The 21,769-nt window shown below is 43.3% G+C and overlaps 1 long non-coding RNA gene across 1 annotated transcript; it reads left to right on the top strand.

Annotated features, from left to right (window-relative positions):
- Positions 1 to 256: 256 nt before the first annotated feature.
- Positions 257 to 5,084, top strand: LOC308579680. The gene is made up of 2 exons (XR_014004581.1): positions 257 to 775; positions 847 to 5,084. It is a non-coding gene; the product is annotated as an uncharacterized lncRNA (long non-coding RNA).
- The last annotated feature ends 16,685 nt before the right edge of the window (positions 5,085 to 21,769 follow it).

The following is a 21,769-nucleotide window of genomic DNA, read 5'->3' as shown; positions in this document are numbered from 1 at the left end:
AGTGCCTTGATCCAGTTGCATGATTTTAGACAGGAATCACTTGATAAGAGAGAACACGTTTAGCTTTGAATATTCCCTTCATCCAATCTGAGCCTTTTTTTTTTTTACACTTCTGCAGCTGTCCTACAATCACATTTTCTAGCATATACCTAATGTAACTTTATGGTTTATGAAGAACTGAGAGATACTAGGATTTTGAACAAATGTATGTGCCTATTTCTTTATAATTACAGAGCAACATAAAAGTCGGTTGCTACAACTTTCTAAATTTTGGCTTTAGTTCAGAAATTCCTCTACCTGCAGTACACCTATTTTCAGGACTTCAATAGTAGTCTCAGGTGGTTCTTGGGGCGTTCTGCTTCATTCATTCTGATCTCTTGACGTGAGACGCACGACCAAGTTGAACTTCAAAAAAATAAATTTAGAATTAAGATTTAAATTACAATTCTGAATTGCAGTTCGCCCAGATGTTAATTTTTTTCTGCCATCACAGAACTTCAATATGCTACCCAAACTCTCGCATTGAAAAAAGAAGTTTTGGGATTTTGTACATTAGCAATTCAAAGGAAAACTGCCGTCGTTGCTTACATAGTATTCGGTCCCCACCCCCAGTTGCCCTTTAAGAGCTCTTGTGCAAAATTGTCAAATTGATTTTTCAGTAAAGAAGTCGATAAGCAGCAGTTTGAGAGTTCTCTGAGGCCCCTGTGGAGTGGAAATACTTTAGATAAGTTTGTGTACATCCATATGTCATGCAGAGTCATGTCTTAATTCGAAAGTGGGAAGAAAACAGGTTCCAGCTGTGTCTGGCTACCGTTTTCCTCTGGTCTGGGGTGCTGCTATTTGAAGTACTCCGACTTGACTGAAGTGTATTCAAGTAGATACAAGTAGTTAAATCAAAACTATAGATCATTTTGTGTCATAGGCATACACTTGAGTTAATTATACTTACAGTTTGGCAACTGCAAGGTGGCATTAATTCTGGCCACTCTTGCTATATTAGTATTATTTCAGTTTTAACTGAGGCAGCACTACTCACTTTAAAATTATATGCATCTGAATCTTTTGATGGATGTTTATTGTTAAATGAAACCACACAATCACTTCACATCTTTTGTATAATAAAACATTTAATATATAATTCAGTCCATATTGCTTGTTGACCACTGTGACTCGTAAATTTGTTTATAAAATATTTGATCACAGAATAATGTCAATTTAAGGAATCTTGTTGGGTAACGCAATAGCTCAGTCAGTAGAGCATGAGACTCCTAACTGCAGGGGTGTGGCTTCGAGCCCCAAGTTAGGCAAATGATTCCTGTATTGCATGGGTTGGTCTAGGTGACCCTCGTCCTTTCCAACTTTACAATCCTATGAACACATGGTTACATTGTCAGTGCCAGCTATTAAATGTGAAGTAACTTGCTAGAACAGAGAGCATTGCAAGTGCTTTTTTTAGGTTTCAAGCTGCTTTTAGGTTTTTGAGAGATCATACATTTTGGGCATTTCCTATTCTGAACTTTTGTAGTCTGTTTTGGTCAACTTAACCATTTGTTGTCCTGGGAAGCATACTTAAGAGAGCCATGCTGAAATGGGGGGTGGGGGACGGGACGGGATGACGACACTCAACATAGAATCTCACTTCCATTCTTTTTGGCCTACTGAGTCTGCGCTGCCAACTTAATAGATTGGAATGTCTCACTGCACTATTTCCATACCTTGTTCAGATAACGTATTTGCAGTGGAGCATTCTTGCCAGTGTCTGGCACGACTAAATAAGTTGTTCCCTTCCTTAATTATGTTCCCTTAATTAAAAAATAAATGTGAAGGCACAAAAATGCCTTCACTAAAATGGCAGTTTTGAATCACTGATGTGTGCCTGGCAAGCACTGTGTTCAAAATGTCACACCTCTACTTCACACAACAGTTGCTAAAAGTTAGGAGTTGAAGTTCAGTATAAATTTTACTCTTGTGCTTAATTTTAAGAATAGTCAACTCAGCTAACATAAAATATTTTATAATCCTTTAGAAATTGAGTCAGCATTTGAAGGTTCAGTTATATTTTGCTTTCTCGGACTGTTAGTAGTAATACAAGTACAGGGCTTTCCAGTTCATTTTCACTGATACCCTTGAAAGAACGCTACATTTTTTTTGGCAACTTGCACTGTAACCCTTTAACATTTGAATTGGTTCAATAAGTATATTTCAGAGTTCAGTTTGACGGACTACTTAGGAGTTAACAGTTGCTATAAAAAAGTGCAAGAATTTTGGTTTGTGTTTCGAAATTTAAAACTAAATTATGAATTAAGCTTTTTGGTTTAATATAATTTGTGTTTTTGTTGACTAGCAGCAGAATTTCAGCATTTGCTACTTACTGGTAGAGAAGAAAAAAATCCCACAGCACTGCCAGTACAGGTTAGTTTAATCTGTAAGTACCTGATGTTTGTTTGAAATCCTGTACTACAAATGCCATCTTAGTACATGAGGATGGAGCCATAAGTTATCTGGAGAGGGTTGCATCTTACTACACCTAAAAGGGATAAATATTCACAGGCTCCGATTAAGAAAGGGAAGGGGAATTACAGTAAATAACCAATTTGGGTTTAGTGTATCATGTGGTGGCATTCCAGTCAGGGATCCAGTAATGCCCTTTTTTTCTAAGTGGGAAATCATTTGACTAAGGTTGATTGGAAAATAACATCAATCACATCTGGGGTGAATGGGTGTTTATGCTATTAACAAAACGAGTAATTAAATATTCTGATTCTTTCTTCTTAGCAGTCCTTACAAACACCCATCAGCACAACTTTGTTAACTGATGAGCACATCTTTTTGTGATGGGCATTATTGATACGAAATGCTGTGTCCTCTGAAACCCTTGAATCTCAACACTTTAAAGCCTAGATAATTTTCTTAGGTAGTCCCTTCTCTCTTCAGTGGGTTCTGAATATTCAGTGTTCTTTGGTTATTTCTTAAAGTCGACTATGCATTTCTGTAGTGCTGCTGTTTTGCTTAAACTGGTGGTTTGTGCAAAAATGTAGTTGCATCTTAATTAGAACTGCATGTTTCTGTATCTTTAATTTTCTGCTGCCATGTTTACTAGCCAACTTAATTTGGTAACATGCTTTTAAAAACCTGCTCTCAAAGTGGCAAACTAAAGCTGTTGGCAGTCATTCAAGTAAATAAAGTTGAGAAGTGGTCACAGCCCTTACACAGAAATATCAGCTTCTCCCACCAACTCTAGGTAAATCCGTTGCTTTATTGATTGCTTCATCAGTATGAGACTGCTGCTGCCTCTGTGCCATTGCAGTCTCTCTCTTAATGCCACCTTATATTCATGTTCAGCAATCCTGAAACTTCTTTTTAGAATTGCCAAAATCTCATTGGAGCAGCTTTAGAATGCTTCTTAAGACCTTGTTTTGAGCTGGGCTTGTTGGCTTAGAGTTAAGCTAGCACAGGGTTACTGGTCTCCTACATTTTAGTTTGATAGAAAAAAATCCAGTTAATTGGTTCATTCTGTGGTATTGGGTGTGTTACGGCATAAAAAGCCTTTGGATTGGGGAGTAGGCTACAACTAAAGATAATATTTTGTGATCAGCATGAGAAAACAAAGCTATGTATCATGCCTACCAACTTGTGGATAATGAAAATGCTTCTTAAAACTACAACAGATGTGGAAATTTAAATCTAGCTGCATTTCATAGTAAAGGTTGAAGAACCCAGAAGAACAAGTAGTCGCTGTAACCATTCAATATATGAATCAAGAGTATTGTTTAGACTGTCTTGGTCCCTTGTTTTTCTAGTATTTCTCAGTCCCATTTCTCTAGTGGTCAATATATAGTATTTTATAAGGATGAAAATCTTAAATCTGCCAGCTCTGTACAGTTCAGGTTATTTTGGGGCAGTGGGCAAGTGGGCAGAAGAAACAAAACTGAAACCCAACTGCTACTGTTGGCATTCAGTAGTTCAGCCACAAGAATTGAGTTGACCTAGGCATCATGTTAAAAATTTTGAGTTGCCAAAAATTAATTCACCTGCAAGAGAAACTATGAACATTAAGAACCTGCCATTCATTTAGGATACTTTTTTTAGAACACATCCTGTCTTACTTACTGTGCTTGTATTGAAAATAAGGGTATCTTGTAGACATAATTAAAATTTTGATAGTTTCTGTGTCTTAACTTTCCTTCTGTGCCCTTTACTTTCCTTTATACTAGGGAAAGTTAATACTTAAAACTACTTTGTTGATTACTAAGATAACCTGGTAATGCAGTTGTCACTGAAATCCCAAACTACATAGACACCTAATCATATGATTATCCCCAAGTGATTTGTACAGGGCTCAGCTATGCCAGGGAAACACCTAATTCTTAAGGTGTGTGGTAGGATATGCTGCTTCACACAAGCACAACACTACACAAGGAGTGGCAAATGCAGTTTAGAACCCTAGCACAAAGAGTATCACCAGGATCATATTTATTTCTCCTCTGACTTGTGGATGTAGCTTCTATTTCAAGCAATGCCTTAATGCTGACTAGATCATTGCTACTTGGTATAAACTGGTTAACCAAATCTAAATGGCTTTGATCATGCACGGCAAGCTTGAATTTTCTGGAGGGACACACTAAACACTTGGGCCTGTTGATATATTGGATTGCATTTATATTTGTAAACAGCTCTACATAGTATGAAGCAGCTGGCTTTTGTCCTGCTTATTGCTGTGCAGCTGGAGTGACCTAAGTGGAGTATGTTTTCAGTTCCAAATACTGTAACAGATCCTGTGATCTTACTCTGATCATATGAAAACAACTTGTATAGTCCTGCAGACACCAGGAGAACCAGAAAGTGAGGGAACGTATTTCTGATCTGGCAACTTGGTAAGTATCTAGCCTCTTCAATGTTTTTTGTTGGTGATAAAAAATAATCTGTATTTCATTCATGTAGCATTTCCCTGATGAATGGCATAAAGATGGGGACAGACAGCTTGCTTATATGCTTTTGATTAAAATTATACAAATAGCATTATCAGATGTACGCTTAAGTAAAGCTGTGTATCTTTCATTCATTAAACTTTGAACCAGAGTTAATTACTGTGCCTGTCTGTTCTTTGGTCCTGAAATATTTGCACAAAATTGCCCCACATGGAATTGTATTTCATTGCGGGGGGCGGGGGTTGTCTTCATTTGAAAAGTTATGTAGTTGTAGAATTGCACTTACATTTTATTTATTGAAAAATCACACCCTCCTTTCAATCAGATGATTCCCAAGTTGGGTTTACAAGCAACAGGCAGTGATGCTAAATCCCTAACGCGCACGTGTGTGTATGCTAGGGTTGCCATATTTTCAAAAAGTAAAAACCAGGAAACCCCCCAAACCCCTTTCGGAAATTCCCCCCGGACATCAATTCCGCCTTTGAAATTCTGGTAATGGCCAAGAAAATCTGGATGTATGGCAGATACCAGCAGTCTTAGTCCTCTTGACTGGTGGAAGAGGCTGGGACATGTTTCTCTTCTGCTTTGCAGCCCTAGGGCAACTGGAAAGTTGGCTGATTGCACATGTGAAAATTATATAAAGCTACTTAGGATGCAATCCCGTGCACACTTAATGGGATGTAAATGCCATTTAACTCAGTGGAATTGACTTCCAAATAAACTTGCACTGAATTCAGCTGTATTGAGTGAGAAAAGGCAAGACACTGGCTGAGAAGAACTCTAACGTTGCTTTTATCTGCACAATTGCACATGGTTATAAAGGCGGAAATGCATGTTCTCACGCAATGCAGTTGTGGGGGGAGAGCACAATTACAAAAGGGCTGGCCGCAATTGTGAAAACACTCCTTAAGAGAGAAATAAGGAGCTTGGCTTCCAGATATCATCCCATAAAGCCAACAAGAGCAGTTCCTGGAATTTAAGGGGAACAGTGCATCTCCTTTGTACAAAGGCAACATAAAAAGCGGCTGGTGTATTGTGTCACAGTTGAAACTGGAAATCAATACAGTGGTGCCTCGCAAGACGAAATTAATTCGTTCCGCAAGTCTCTTCGTCTTGCGAGTTTTTCGTCTTGCGATGCACGGTTTCCCATAGGAATGCATTGAAAATCAATTAATGCGTTCCTAGGGAAACCGCCTTCAGATCAGGTCCGGGGACAGTCTGTCCCCGGACCTCTTCTGAAGGCTGGGGGGGGGGACAAGGGCTTTTCTTCCCACCCCCAGCATTTTAAAAAACCCTGGGACAGCGGAGGACTTCTCCGCTGTCCGGGCGATCTTAAAATGCTGGCGGGCGGCATTTTAAAATCGCCCCGGGACAGCGGAGGACTTCTCCGCTGTCCGGGGGCGATTTAAAAGCCCCTGGGAAGGCAGGCAGGGGGGACAAAGACTTTTGCCCCCCGCCAGCCTTCAGAAGAGGTCCTGGACCTCTTCTGAAGGCGGGCGGGGGGGCGAAAGTCTTTGCTCCCCCCCCGCCTGCCTTCAAAAGCCCTCCGGGACAGGCAGGCAGGGGGGAGCAAAGACTTTCACCCCCCGCCCGCCTTCAGAAGGTGTTCCCTCCCCGCCGCCCGGCTTCGGAGCACCGTTCCAAAGCCGGGCGGCGGGGGCAGGCGTTCCCGCCCCGCCGCCCGGCTTCGGAGCACCGTTCCGAAGCCGGGCGGCGGGAGGAGGCGTTCCCGCCCCACCGCCGGCTTTGGAGCATCGTTCCGAAGCCCGGCGGCGGCGGGAGGAGGCGTTCCCGCCCCACCGCCTGGCTTCGGTGGAGGTCCGAGGACAGTGGGGAAGACGCGCTGCGCTTCCCCGCTGTCCCGGATATTTCCCTATGGGCTGTCGTCTTGCGAAGCAAGCCCATAGGGAAATTCGTCTTGCGAAGCGCCTCCAAAACGGAAAACCCTTTCGTCTAGCGGGTTTTCCGTCTTGCGAGGCGTTCGTCTTGCGAGGTACCACTGTATCGGAGAGGTGTCTTCTATCTTTCCATATGCAATGTCTTCTCACTATGTTAGGATTTAATCACATATTTTTATAATAGTAAAGCTAGAAGTAATACCAAAATTGCAGTTTCCCTCCAGAGTTTTATATTTGAAGGCATTTATTCGTGTTCCCTTAGCACCTCTTTTAACTTGAGTGCAGCAAGAGCTCTTGCTACCAGGTGGAAGGAGTGAATGGGTTGTGTAACACAAGTAGTTAATAATACCTGGTCTGGAACAAATAAGATGGTGTCGCACATTCTTGTTAAATGCAACTGACTAAATCTGCATAGCTGCCACTCGCTAGGGACCTCAAAAGTTGGAAGTTGCTCTGGCCTCCCTAGGCCTGTGGGGAGGGCGGGCTTGACTGTGCCTCATTGTCATACATAGTGGCTGCCAAATCACAAAACAGTGTTTGGAAATGTGTGTTGGAAAATAAAATATTGATCACTTGCCAGTGATGGGGCCAAGTGAACGTTGACAGGGCATCCCACTGCCTTGGCACCACTACAGAAAAGGCCCCCTTCCCTGCTGTTTCACAAAAGTACTCTGCATTTGAATAATAATATGAAAACTCTAAGCTTTTAGTTGACTGAAGAATGTAGCCAGCTTGGATATATTGGGGCATTGCAAAGGGAGTGGAAGGGCTTTGTTTCTACTTGTGCTCTTCATTTCATAGACCAGTCCTTTCCCCGAATGTGAAGTGGGCATAGCATATTTACTAACTGCCTATAGAATGGCAACTGCCAGAACATGGAAATGGTTACAAATATTGAACACATGCCACAGGTAATAGCATAGTGTTACAGACAGTGTTGTTAGAAAAATGGTCCTCAAAAGAGTGAGAGTGGCAAGAGGACAAGAGAAACATGACAACTCTGATGCTGTCTGGCATGATTTGATTGACTACAAAAATGTTGAAGCTCATGGAAGAGAGGAGTCAACAGTTTATAGCAGAGTTTGGTGTTTATAGCTCACCCCCTTTTGAGAGTAGAAGTGTGTCTTGCAATTAAAAGGAATTGGCAATATGTTCATGAACAAAGCTAAGCTAATCGGAAGTAATAAAACATTCCTTACCTGACCCAATCTGTCTGCTTACTTTGAAAAACACTGCAACCAGACAGAGGGCCTTCTCGGTAGTGGCGCCCGCCCTGTGGAACGCCCTCCCATCAGATGTCAAGGAAATAAGCAGTTACCCTATTTTTAAAAGACATCTGAAGGCAGCCCTGTTTAGGGAAGTTTTTAATATTAATATTGTATTGTTTTTAACACTCGTTTGGGAGCCGCCCAGGGTGGCTGGGGAAACTCAGCCAGATGGGCAGGGTATAAATAATAAATTATTATTATATTATAACCACTGCCATGTCCTCTCAGGATCCAGTTTGTAGAAATACTGATTTTATGTTTTATTCTTTATACATAAATGTAAGCTGTTTTGTAATTTACTCTGTTTACTTTGACAAATGGAAAATTGGTTAAATAAACAAACAAACAACAATATGTGATTTAGGTAGTTTCCAGGAAGGAGGAAGTTTATAAATAACTCCAACCTAGTGTTTCATTACTGAGCTGCCCTTTCCTCCTCCTCTCACCTAGTGGTCTAAAATAGAAAATACCCATTTTTCCTATTGTTACAGTGTAACTTCCTGCAAATGAAGAAGAAGAATATTTGTAAGATTTTCCATGTTGTATTAATCTAGGCAGACACCGTGGGAGCTGTCTGGATAATGTGGTTCGTTGCAATTCTAGTTCCAGACAGAAATGCAGCAAAAGAAATAACCACATGACCTAAAGTACTGTCATTGCTCCATGATCTATTCTAAACTAATGTGCTTGTTGTATATGTTACTACTGTGGTGCAGGTCTCTATGAAGAAATCACCTTTTAAAATACGTTTACAATATGAGGCTTGTTTTATAGGTGCAATGTGGGGGGCATGCAAGGTTTAAATTTTAAAAGTGTCCATCCCATTTGATTATCCAGTTATGTAAGTACCTAAAGTTGGTCTTGGGAATGCAGTAGTTTTATATACTGTGAGAGAGAATTGTAAAATTAACCTTACGATTGGCTTACTGGGCAGAAACTCTGGGTTACTCACTGGATGGGAAAAGTGGGAAGTCTACGTCATGCAAATCCACTTGGCTGAAGGCAAGGTGGCTGAGACATAAATAAGTCTATTCTACTACTGTTGAGTAACAGCAGAGACTGCTGACCGGAGGAGGAAGGTTTGCTAAGAAGAAGAATCTGATGGAGAAGCCGGATGTCTGGAAGCAGGTGGGAGACAGGCAGGAGGCTATTCCGGCTGGATATATATTATGCCCCCAAAGAGCTGAATCACTGGCTTAAGCTGGAGAAAATTCAGAAAGGAGCTTCTGGAGCTGCCCGGAGAATTGCCTTGAAAGCCTTTCTCAAATGAAGCTAGCTGAAGTCTGCAGTTCCTGGTGGTGAGATTGACTGGGGAAGAGGGACTAAGGGTAAATGGAACGTAAGTTAAAACAGGTTAGAAACCAAGTTTTGTTGGTCAGCTGGTCATTTAAAGACACACTAACCTTATTACAGCAGATGTACCATAAGTCTTGAAACAGTAACAACTTTAGTATTCATTTCATAGTTTATAATAAAGAATATATTGATACTTTTAATTATAAAAGTGTGGCTAGCTGGTTTTTTACCATGTCTATAATACTGTTTCTAGTGGGATATGGCATTGGCATCATAGATATTAAGTGGCAGTAGTTAAGAAGGTGAATCAGTGGTACAGTTGTAGATTAAAGCTTCATTGCAGCATGACAAGCCATATGGTGTTTTGAACTCCATGGCAGTGGTAAGGCTACCTGAATTGCACAGCAAATAGGCAAATTCTACCTGGTAGATGACAAGAGTGGTGTGTGTGTGTGTGTGTGTGTGTGTGTGTGTGTGTGTGTGTTCTAAATATATAATGTCTGAGATGTTGAAACTATCCTGTCAATAGTAACTGATTTTAAGAACCTAAGGATTTTAAGACCTAAGGTTGGACAGCAATCAAACAGATGTCTCTAGGAAGTCCTCTAGCAGGGGGTTTTATATCACAGTCAGACTGTAATGTGTAAAAAGCTGCATGAGTTCTCAACATGCAAACTTGGTAGTGGGCACCAGTAAATTATCAACTGATAAGATCTTTTTCCTGCCTTTCAGCAAAAGCGTCTAAATTGGAGAACAATAATATTTAAAATTCAACCATTAACATGAACTTCAAACAAAAGCACATTTTGAAAAATGCAAAACAACAAAGCAGCTGTAAAAGCAGAGAGATGGCAAGAATAAAAAGATTTATTAAAACCTGGGAGAATAAATCATTTTCAGCAGAAACCATATGTATGTCTGTTGGTTAGCAACAGAAGACTGGCAGGATCTGTCCATCTGCAGTCATGGAGATTTAAACCATAAAGCATTCTATAAGAATTTAGAAGTGAAATGTTTCTGTTTTGTTTCATGCTGAACGTGCTAAAGAGCAGCCGTGCCATGATGGTCTTGATCCTTTTATGAGAAGTCATTTATTACTATTATGTATGCATTTGCTGGGGAGCGAGGAAAGTACCACAGCGCATATGCTCAGTTGTGGTGGTGGAATAGCAATGAACCAATCCACAAAGCAACCAAGGAGGAACCACTGTGGCTAAACATGATCAGATATAACCATTTCACTGAGTATGAGTAGCAGTGGTTGAATGTGTTTCTCCCTGATGCAGAATTTGCTGAAGCAACCGCAGTCAAAAGCTGAATCCCCCCCATTGCTACCTTCCAGGCTATATATTCTCTCCCCCAAAAAGTGTTGTTTTGCCCCTGAAAAAAACTCAACAACTTTGGCTCCTGCACCTCTTTTTCTGGGAAAAAGCACTGCACCCAACTATCTTAATGTTCTTAAATGACAGAATCACCCACTAGGTGGAGGTATAGCTTAATCACTCCCAATATATAGGCAGTCTACTGCTGCTTGTGTGTTTTGAGATAGCAGTTGATCCTGTGTCGAAGCTTCCGTAGAAATGAAAACGGCAGTAGTGATTTCCTTGTGAAGTCTCCAACCCACGCACCCAGGGTTTGCGCCTTAGTTAATTCATCACTCCTCTCAGCTGACATTTGTTTGGAAAATGTGAGGTCATGCTGCTGTGGTCTGGGAAGTCAAATAGGCTCATAGAGAGAGGAAAAGGGGAATCCCAGCAGGACTTTGTGATTTCTAAACAAATGACCCATGACTACAGACACAGTTCCTCCGGACAGCATGTCAGCTGAGCACTTATGACGGAATGAGAGGTTGTACAAGGCTACATTTCTTCTTTTGAGTATTCAAGAAGATGATTATAGAATGCCAATTGTATAATTGGTATTCAACATTCCAATGATGTGTGTGCATGTACCGTATCTCCTAACCCTGAGGATCATTGTTTGAAACATGCCTGCATAACCACTAGTTTTATGTAGTAGTAGTAGTAGTAGTAGTAGTAGTAGTAAAAATAATAATTTATTTATACCCCGCCCATCTGGCTGGGTTTCCTCAGCCACTCTGGGCGACTTCCAATCGAATATTAAAAACAATACAGCATCAGACATTAAAAACTTCCCTAAACAGTTGTCTTTTAAAAGTAAAATAGTTGTTTATTGCCTTGACATCTGCCTTGACGTATGTCCCTGCGGTCATGGATGCTTCTCTGCAGGGGGGGGAACTACACGGCCTCCACCTGTCTTGGTCCTCTTCCCCGCTACCTTTTACCAAATTGCATCTTTTACTTGTTTAAGATTTGCAGCTCTAAGCTGAGAGAGTGTCACAATTTGTTACGACGAGCAGAAAAGCACCGCAAAACTCATCAAATGCCAAAAAATGAAGAAGAAGAAATCTAAACGTAAAGCCCTTTTTGAGATTCAGAGCCCAGGCCAAATGACCCTCCTGCCACCTGCCTCTGAATAGTACTGATCTCACATGAGAAAAGGCTGAGTCTGTCAGCATCGCAATAGCTCACCGGTGCAAGATATCTTTTCCAAGGGCTTTCATGCTAGTCGCTTTCATCCTTCTAGAGGTAGAAGAAATAGACCTTGCAAAGGGTTTCAGGGTTAGTTGCCACATCCCAAGGCTGTAAACGGAGCAAGGTGTTGCCAGAGTTAGCTGATGTATCTAAAAATAGCAAAGCTAAGTGAGAACAAAGATTCACCCTGCCTACGCACAGTACATTTAAAACACATTAGAAGCACATTATTTCCCTCAAGTAATTCTGTATCTGCAGTTTGTTAAGGGTTGCTGAAAACCGTAGCTCCGTGAGAGGTAAACTCGAGCGACCAGAACGCTTGGAAGGCAAAATATGCTTCAAATGCGCTTTAAAGCTACTTATAATGAACAAGGCCTTCTTAATGTGCTTGGCGTCTTTTGGAAATCTCTAATCGTTCCTGCCAGTTTCAAAGATGTCAGATATGCAGCAACCACTGGAGAGTTGCAATAAATAACGTCTTCTCTAAATATTTCAGTTCTAAGCTGCTGGGTCTACTGATGGAAAGAAAATGTTGAAACCCACAACCGCATGTGATCTCCATTATAGATTAAAATATTTTGAAATACTTCATGGGTAAGCACCCATATTGAGAAAACGACATTAAAATGGCAGTCATCTGGAGTTCCTATAGCAAGGGATACTCAAAGCCATAGTACACAGTGCCACAACACTATTTGCATTTGCTGTTTGCCTATTAAGCAGTTTTGTGTTTTTTATATTGTAGCTTTATGTTGAGATCTGCAGATGAAGGGCGGCATGCAAATTTAATAAACAATACCAAGTGAGAGCATCTATGTCTGAAGAGTTGCGTTCGTACAGCGCAGTGCTTAGGCACGTCTACTCAGAAGTAAGTAATTGACCCAGTCAGGGAAATATTTCCTTATGGCCAATTAGTGCATTAATGGCAGAGGTGAGATTTGAACCGAGGACTTTGGGTTATTGTTCTGTTGGCCACTATGCTACACTGCTTTTATGATGTAGAATCATAGCATTGAAGAGTTGGAAAGGTACCACAAGGGTCATCTAGTCCAGCCCCCTGCAATGCAGGAATCTTTTGCCCAACGTGGGGCTCGAACCCACGTCCCTGAGATTAAGAGCCTCGTGCTCTACCAACAGAGCTATCCCAGTTCCATTCTCAGAGCTGCATTTCTGTTGCAAGCAGAGGGTTCCCACTCTAGAGACTGTTAAGTGCACCCCACTTCCCTGAGCAGGAAGTAATTCCAGAGGCAGTGCTTCAGGCTCAGGTTTCCTTTGATGCGAGAGCACAGAAGGCATAGGGTGTCTCCGTAATATTTGCTTTATTGACAAATACACACAGCATAAGCAGAGGCAAACAAACTCCTAAGCAAGGTTACAAAACCCTGCATCAGATTTCCAGCAAACAGCTGAATCCCATGGGTGGCTTAACATAGCCAACTGCACTTCAAACCAATAAATCCATTTCTCTGCCTCTCTCCAACACTTCAATGCCTGTAGAATTCCAAAGACGGCAGGAAATTGAGGGCTGTTAAGTCCCTAATCAGGGACGCGGGTGGCGCTGTGGGTTAAACCACAGAGCCTAGGGCTTGCCGATCAAAAGGTCGGCAGTTCGAATCCCTGCGACGGGGTGAGCTCCCGTTGCTCGGTCCCTGCTCCTGCCAACCTAGCAGTTCGAAAGCACGTCAAAGTGCAAGTAGATAAATAGGGGGAAGGTAAACGGTGTTTCTGTGTGCTGCTCTGGTTCGCCAGAAGCGGCTTAGTCATGCTGGCCACATGACCCGGAAGCTGTACGCCGGCTCCCTCGGCCAATAAAGTGAGATGAGCGCCGCAACCCCAGAGTTGGCCACGACTGGACCTAATGGTCAGGGGTCCCTTTACCTTTAAGTCCCTAATCACCCCATAACTTTGATAGCAAAATTGTAGCAATTGACTCACTCGTTTTCATGCAATCAGCAAAAAATCCTTGCAAAGTATAATCCAATGCATAGTCCCAGGGGTGCCAACTTGAATAAAATATTGTGGGGGCCCAGATAAGCCCCGCCTCACATAATCAGTCACATGATGCAATGTACACATACCATTTGAATGGGAATGCCCATCAACTTTCCCCCTCAAATATTTTATTGTGAAGGCCAAAGACCCCGGCCCCTAGGAGTTGGCTCCTATGCAAAGTCCAGTTGGTGTAAAAATAATCACTTTCAAGTTACCTTGACTTTGTGTTCCCAAGTTCTGTTTTCTGTCACCGTATTCGTGAATCTTTTAATTCAAGCCTCCAGTCTAAGGAACCTCAGGACAGTTTACAGATGTGCGTTTCTCTAAACAAATCGCACTAGGAGGGATTGCTGCAGAAGATTTCCATAAAATAGGAAGGAAGTCACTGTTGCGTCATGGAGTATTGGGATGGCATGGGATGGGGTGAAGGGTGTGCAATATCTCAGTGAAAGAGCAAATAATTTACATGGAAAATGTTGCAGACTCGGTACTCAGCCTCCTCAAACTTAGCTGGCAATCCCCACTACTGGTCAGTAGACATTGCTGATGTCAATGACTCGGAACAAGGCCGTTTCCTATGTGAGGTTGTGTGCTTTTCATAGAGGGAAATCTCTTCGCACCAGGAAGTGGGAGCAGTGAACTGTTGCTTCAAATAAAAAAATCATAGCTGAATTTAGTTTTTTTTAGGATAGTCGCTTCCTTTTTAAAAGCCAGACATACCTGACAATGAGTTATTCTAATCAGTACGTACATTGATGATAAAGAGTTTGTACTGAAAATCTGGGATATAATTATTTGTATGGCTTTAATGTACTGTATTTTAATAAATATATATAGAAAGTTTTAATTCTATCAGTGTTTAATTGGTTTTTAATTATTTTCCTCCTATGTTTCTAGCTGTTCTTATTTTTATCTGTAAGCTATCTTGAGTATCCGGGGGTGGGGGTGGATAGGTAACACTGAGTACTAGATTATTTATCTGCATGATTATTATTCCTTCTTTGCTGCTTTGAGAGATTTTGCCATCCTATATATAATAGTCCAGTTGACTTTATATGCATACATTATATGCATATGTACTGGTATATTTTACATAAATGTGTAGTTTGTCCTCTTTTCATTACTAATTTTTATTTCAGCAATTTGTATCACAGTTTTCTCTGAGCGGTGTACGGGAGATCCAATACAACAAGACAAAAATGAGTTAAAACTTTGAAATAAGAATTCAGTGAAAAAGAATCATACATTCTGCTGGAACGACTGCAAAAGCCTTCAGTAAGTGCTGGGAGTTCAACAGGGAGCAGGGCCCTGTCTGACCTCCCTTGAAGCCCTCACCAGTGGTGTAGCGTGGAGGGGAGCAGGAAAGTCAAGGCCCCTGGGTCCAAATTTATGAGAGGGCACAATGAGGTGCCCCCACAACAGGCTCCATCATCTAGACCGGGGCCATGGGGAGGCAGGCAGTGTCCAGGTAGGGCTTTGGCAGCAGTGGCAGGAGCAACACCTTCTCATGACCGATGAATGGATTCCAGCATGCGCCCTGCAGCTGGGCCAGCCAGGAGGGAGAGGGCACTGCCGCTGCTGCCACCCGCCAAAAAAGGAGGGAGGAAAACACCTGCAGGGACAGGAGGGTGAGGCGACACAGCAGTGCTCCTGGCTTTGTGTCTCTCTTCCTTATCTCTGCTCCTAGGTTGGGGCCAGTTTGCAAGGAGACACTCCCTTGATTAGACACTGGCCAGCGAAGGGACTGACTGTTCACGAGTCCAATACTTGTCCTGCCCTGTGCTCCGGCAACCCACGCTATGCCCCTGGACCTCATTGACTGAGTAGGGATTTAAGGGGCCAGGTGGATTGATAGCAGAACCACTCGGCAAAGTTCCTCGGCCATCTGCTCGCCCTAAAATAATGTTAACATTTTGCAGTAGTTTAATGAAATCCAGTGAACCGCTTCTTAAACAACAGTGAAACACTGGCAGTTAAAATTACACGCCGGTCAGGCTGGTTTACCCAGCTACTGTTTGATAACATTGGCACAGATAAGCATTGAGTGTTGCTGACTTCCTCTTTGCATTCTTTATTTGCTTCAGCTTTTGTATTCTTTGCCGACCATATTACCAGTTAAATCTCAGTCTCACTTTCCTAGCTACACTCATCATGCCTTTATTATGCAGCTAGGTATGTAAAGGGCCCAGAAAACACCACCCTTAAAGATAACTCAGAGGGCATCTTGCAGGTAGCCACGGATTGTGTGCTTTGCATCACTACCGTTCCCTATCAAAGTATTCCACGTATTTTGTTGGTATGGTTAGCAAGCATCCTAAAAGCTACCCCGTGGCTCACATTCCACCCACCTTTCATATCTCAGGTCTGTATCATTCCCCTCCACCCTGCATGCCACATTGGAATTCCTGAATGAGATCCCAGAATGCAGCTCACCCCCACACTTGTGAAATACCAAATTGTTTTGGATGGTAGCGGTGGGTTTAATGCAGGTACATTGGCCCTCCCCCTTCAGATAGGGGAAGCTGTTCCATTCAGTGGCGTAGCGTGGGTTGCCAGCACCTGGGGTTTGGTTCCTGGCACCTCCAGTTATGAGAATCAGGAAGCAAATGATGGGGAATAACTCTTCCTGAGATGCTGGGGAGCTTCTGCCTGTCAGAGTAGGCAGTGCTGGACTAGACGGACAAATAATCTCACCTGCTATTAGATGGCTTCCTGTGTCCAATGTCCCAGCATCCCCATCCTTGATGGCATTGCTCTCTTCCTACATCTCAGTGGTGGGGAACCACTGACCCTCTGGATATTGCTGGGTTACAACTCTCCCCGACTTTTTATGGGAGCTGCCCTACTTGACCAATATACAGGCAGGGCCGTCTTAAGCATATCCGGCGCCAGGGTGCAAAGCTCCCTCCGCCGCCCCCCCCCCCCCCCGTTTCCCAGAGTTTGTTAGGGAGAGAGAGAGATCAAACTTTATTCGCGTTAGCCAATGGCCATAGCAACAGTAAAACATCACAGTATATGCAGAAAAGGAAATTTGATATAAAAGCACAATTTAAAGTCCTGAATCAGCAGTCAGTTAGTGGCCCTTATTCTGATTGCCCCTGCTATGAACCTAGCAACATTTGCTGTTGTCTGCTCATTTTGATCTGATAGAAGAAAGGACATTGTGGCAGTGGTTGAGCGCCCTGGGATGGTTAGTACGAGTGGGGTGATGATCTCATTCCTCAGGTCTTTGTAGAGAGTACAGGACAGGAGGACGTGTGCCGATGTTTCGGTGCTACCATCTCCACAAGGGCAAAGACGTTTCTCAGACGGGATCTTTTGGAATCGACCCTCAAGTACCGCAGATGGCAAAACATCCAGTCTTGCAAGTGTAAAAGCACGTCTGTATTTTGGGATAATAAGTTTGTGCAGATATGGAGCCAGAGAATCAAAATGGAGAGGTGGAAACTGGACATACCAAGGGCAGAATTTCCTTATAGTGGCCAGGTTGTTCTGATGCTCAGTATCTTTTAGACGTTGACCAATTAGACTGTTTGCTTTATTGAGGCCCATAGTGAGTAGGTGTTGTGGGGATAGGCCAGAAGAGTGACAGTGCTGCTGGCGGGACTGGAGGAGGCGGGCAGTGGCTGGAGGGCGGCTCCTCCAGCTGGGAAAAGGCAGAGGCTGGATGCAGCGCCTTTTGGCTCAGCTGGCCACTTCATGCCGCTGTGGCAATGGCAGACAGAGGCTCCGGGCGCGGCACTGCTTCGGTGCGGCATGGCAGAGGCAGGAGAGGGCGGCGAGCTGATGCTGGGAGGCACCACGTCCAGCCTCTGCCTTTTCCCTGGTGCCCTCCAGAGCTTGGCACCCTCGTGCCCCGCGTCACTAGCCTCTATGAGTAAGACGCCCCTGTATAGGGTAAAGGTAAAGGGACCCCTGACCATTAGGTCCAGTCGTGGCCAACTCTGGGGTTGCGGTGCTCATCTCGCTTTACTGGCCGAGGAGCCGGCGTTGGTCCACAGACAGCTTCCGGGTCATGTGGCCAGCATGACTAAGCCACTTCTGGCGAACCAGAGCAGCGCATGGAAACGCTGTTTACCTTCCCGCTGGAGCGGTACCTATTTATCTACTTGCACTTTGACGTACTTTCGAACTGCTAGGCTGGCAGGAGCTGGGACCGAGCAATGGGAGCTCACCTCCCTTTTTTGAGAGGAAAGGTGGACAGCCAGTGACAACAAAGCCAAGGGATTCCAAGGGCCGACTCTAGGCCCTAGTGGGTGCCTAGCATTACTGACCGCTGATGCCAGCCCTGCAGGTAGGAAGGTGTAGCTTACCCAGCAGGTTTAGGAAAAGATGCATGCAGCAAAATTCCATCTTCCACACAACAGCTGTTAATATACTGCTTTCATTCCAGAATGGTTTCTAAGCAGTTTGCAAGTATAAAAGCAATTGTAGAATCGATACACAGCAAAATAACCTCACCAAAACATTAAATACATTCATATTTAAATTTTACAATAAAACAAACCCGTAAAAATCAACACTTTAAAAAGTTGGCTCAGGATGGTCAGGGGAATGCTTGCGTAAACAGGTGCATGTTCAAGATACGAAAATAAGCTAGCTCGGTGTTTCCAAATAGTCTTCAAAAGGTAGAGAGAATATATACTAGCTCTGCCTTACTTTGGGGCAGGTCACCCTACCTATAATGACTTCTGATCATCTAATGTACATCTGATAACTTTTCGTACACCTGAAGCAAAGTTTTCTGCCAGAAAGCGGGGGAATCGTTTTACGCACAGGGAAATTTGAGGCTAAATCTAATGAATACTTGATTCCTTGGTATGAGCAACAAAAAGATCCGACTTCCTCGGCTGAGACGGAGAAAATAGTACAAGCAGCTAAAACTGCATCTGCACCACCCAGAACCTTCAGCAGACATTTCCCACAGGTTTTGCTTTGCAAACATGCGGGTTATAAACTTGCCGTTTTCAAAATGACGGCCGTGCTTTACGGAATACTGAGTTCTGAATGCAGATGCCCTAAATTCCCCAATATGAACTCCGGTGAAATGGGTAAGACTGGAATCTGACAAACTCTGGGGGTGCTCAGACAAAAAGCAAGGGTAACCACCACCCATACCAACAGCATGAAGAAACCGTCTGGTGCTATCAGGGTAGGGTTTTTGGGGAGATGTCCAGGGCCCCAGTTAGCAGGGACACCCCATCCCACAAGCAGAGGACATTTTGAAATAAGCAGAGTAATACACGTTACCATCTGAAGCACAGCGTTCCAAACTTTGCATGTCGGTGGCACACTTTTTAGACATGCATCATTTCATGACACAGTAATTCAGTTTTACTAGCAAACCAGAGGTTAAACTAACCCCTTTCCACCCCTGGAAGGAGCGTGGGGAGTATTTGCACGACACACCTACACCCTGCAGCCAACATCCTAATGTCTCACGACATCCAGTTTGGAAAGCTCTGATCTGATTGCATATATACAGAAGCAATGTACAAAGGTTAATACAGTGGCACCTCGGTTTACAACCATAATCCATTCTGGAGGTCCAGTTGTAAACCAAAACAGGTTGTAACCCAAGGCGCACTTTCGCCAATGGGGCCTAAAAAGGCGGGGGGCGGTTGTAATCCAAAAAGAAAAGGGTTGTAATCCAAAAAAAGGGATACGCACTTCTGGGTTTGACGTGGTTGTACAGTGGTACCTCTAGATGCGAACGGGATCCGTCCAGGAGCCCCGTTCGCATCTAGAAGCAAACATAACCAGCGATGGCACGTCTGTGCACGCGCGCGTCACTTTTTGCTGCTTCTGCGCATGCATGTGACGTCATTTTGAGCATGTGCACATGTGCAAGCGGTGAAACCTGGAAGTAACGTGCTCCGTTACTTCTGGGTTGCCGCAGAGCGCAACTCGAACGCGCTCATCCCGAAGCACATTCAACCCGAGGTATGACTGTAATCCAAAATGGTTGCAAACCAAGGTACCACTGTACATTAGCAGTATTTTAAAAATACTTGTAAAGACATTATGACTGGACAATAAGTCATTTTAATGATTTGATAATTTAAAATGGACATGTGGTATGATGATAAACAATGGAACCAGGGAAGGGAATAGGGGGAAGTCAACTCTATTTTTTTCTATGTTTGAATATGTATTGTTTTTATTTATTTTTTTGTTTTTGGATAATTAATAAAATATTTTAAAAAGGAAAGCCCTGGTCTAAAGGGGGGGGGCGCAGCTCTATAGTGCTGGTTTTGACCTATAAAGCCTTAAATGGCCCAGGACCGCAATATGAAGTTGGATTTAGAGGAGTGCAACCATTTGGCCACATTGGGTGCAGAGCTTCAGGGACAGCACAACTATGAGGTAGAATGAAAAGCAAAAGCCTGGAGTGCCAAATTTTGGCGTCACACGGTGCTGCTGAAATTTGAGACCCCCAAGTGTGCCATTGCACGATAGCTCAAGGACTGCCTCTCCCCATATGAAATGACCTGGACCCTGCAATCATCACCTGAGGCCCTTCTTTGTGTGTCTCCTCTGTGAGAGGTCCGGCGGGCGGCAACACAAGAATGGGCCTTTTCTGTGGTGGCTCCCTTATTTGTGGCATGCTCTCTCCCCAGGGAGGCTTGTCTGGCGCATTCATTACATAAAGTGGTACCTTGGGTTACAGACGCTTCAGGTTACAGACTCCGCTAACCCAGAAATAGTACATTGGGTTAAGAACTTTGCTTCAGGATGAGAACAGAAATTGTGCAGCGGGAGGCCCCATTAGCTAAAGTGGTACCTCAGGTTAAGAACAGTTTCAGGTTAAGAACGGACCTCCAGAACAAATTAAGTTCTTAACCCGAGGTACCACTGTATCTTTAGGTGCCAGGCGTAAGCATTTCTCTTTTCCCAGGCCTTTGGCTAATTAAATTATCTTGTCCTTTTTAACTGTATGTGGGGGGTATTGCTTTTCTTTCTTACTATGGCATGTATTTTTATGTTTTTATATCGTAAAGTGCCCTGTGATCCTGGATGATGGATGGCACAGAGAATGAACTGATTAAATAATAATAATAATAATAATAAATACAGCTTGGGACCAGGATACCTGAAAGATTGTCTCATCCCTTATATTCCCCCTCAACCACTGCGCTCTACAGGTGAGGGCCTCCTGAAGTAACTATCTTACTGGAAGGTCAATTTTGCACAATGCTTTTAGCCTTGAGGCACCTGCTCTGCCCTGTGGAATCACCTTCCCACGTACATCCGCTTGCGGCAGACCTTCCTCTTCCAACAAGCCTTTCCAACTGAGAATCGTTCCCAGTCTGTGCCTGGGACCGTTTTAATTTTAGTTTAATAGTTTTATCACTGTTGGAGATGCAGTAGGGATAATGCTTCTCTACTGAAAGATTTTTGGCAGAAGATAACGGAAACTACCAACAGAACTGTGTGGAACAACCTTACATTTACAGAGCAAAATATCCTCTTGAATTACGTATATACCTAGCACATGGAACCTTACAAAAGGACAATACAGGTGGACTCTCCGTGCCCTTATCTCAGCAAAAAGACTGATCCTGATGAACTGGAAAAATCAAAACGTGGCTCCCTTCTACGATTGGATTGAAGTCTTATACAAACTTGCAACGTATGAACAACTTGCATAAGCGCAGACTTGCCATGGGCAAATTCAATTACAGTCGTATCTCGGGTTAAGTACTTAATTCGTTCCGGAGGTCCGTTCTTAACCTGAAACTGTTCTTAACCTGAAGCACCACTTTAGCTAATGGGGCCTCCTGCTGCCGCCACACCGCCGGAGCACGATTTCTGTTCTCATCCTGAAGCAA

The sequence above is a fragment of the Podarcis bocagei genome (genome assembly GCF_964188305.1).
Source record: "Podarcis bocagei genome assembly, chromosome: 2".
Classification (NCBI taxonomy): Eukaryota; Metazoa; Chordata; class Lepidosauria; order Squamata; family Lacertidae; genus Podarcis; species Podarcis bocagei.
The sequence above is the reverse complement of the archived record's forward strand: the minus strand, read 5'-3'. Positions and strand labels throughout refer to the sequence as shown.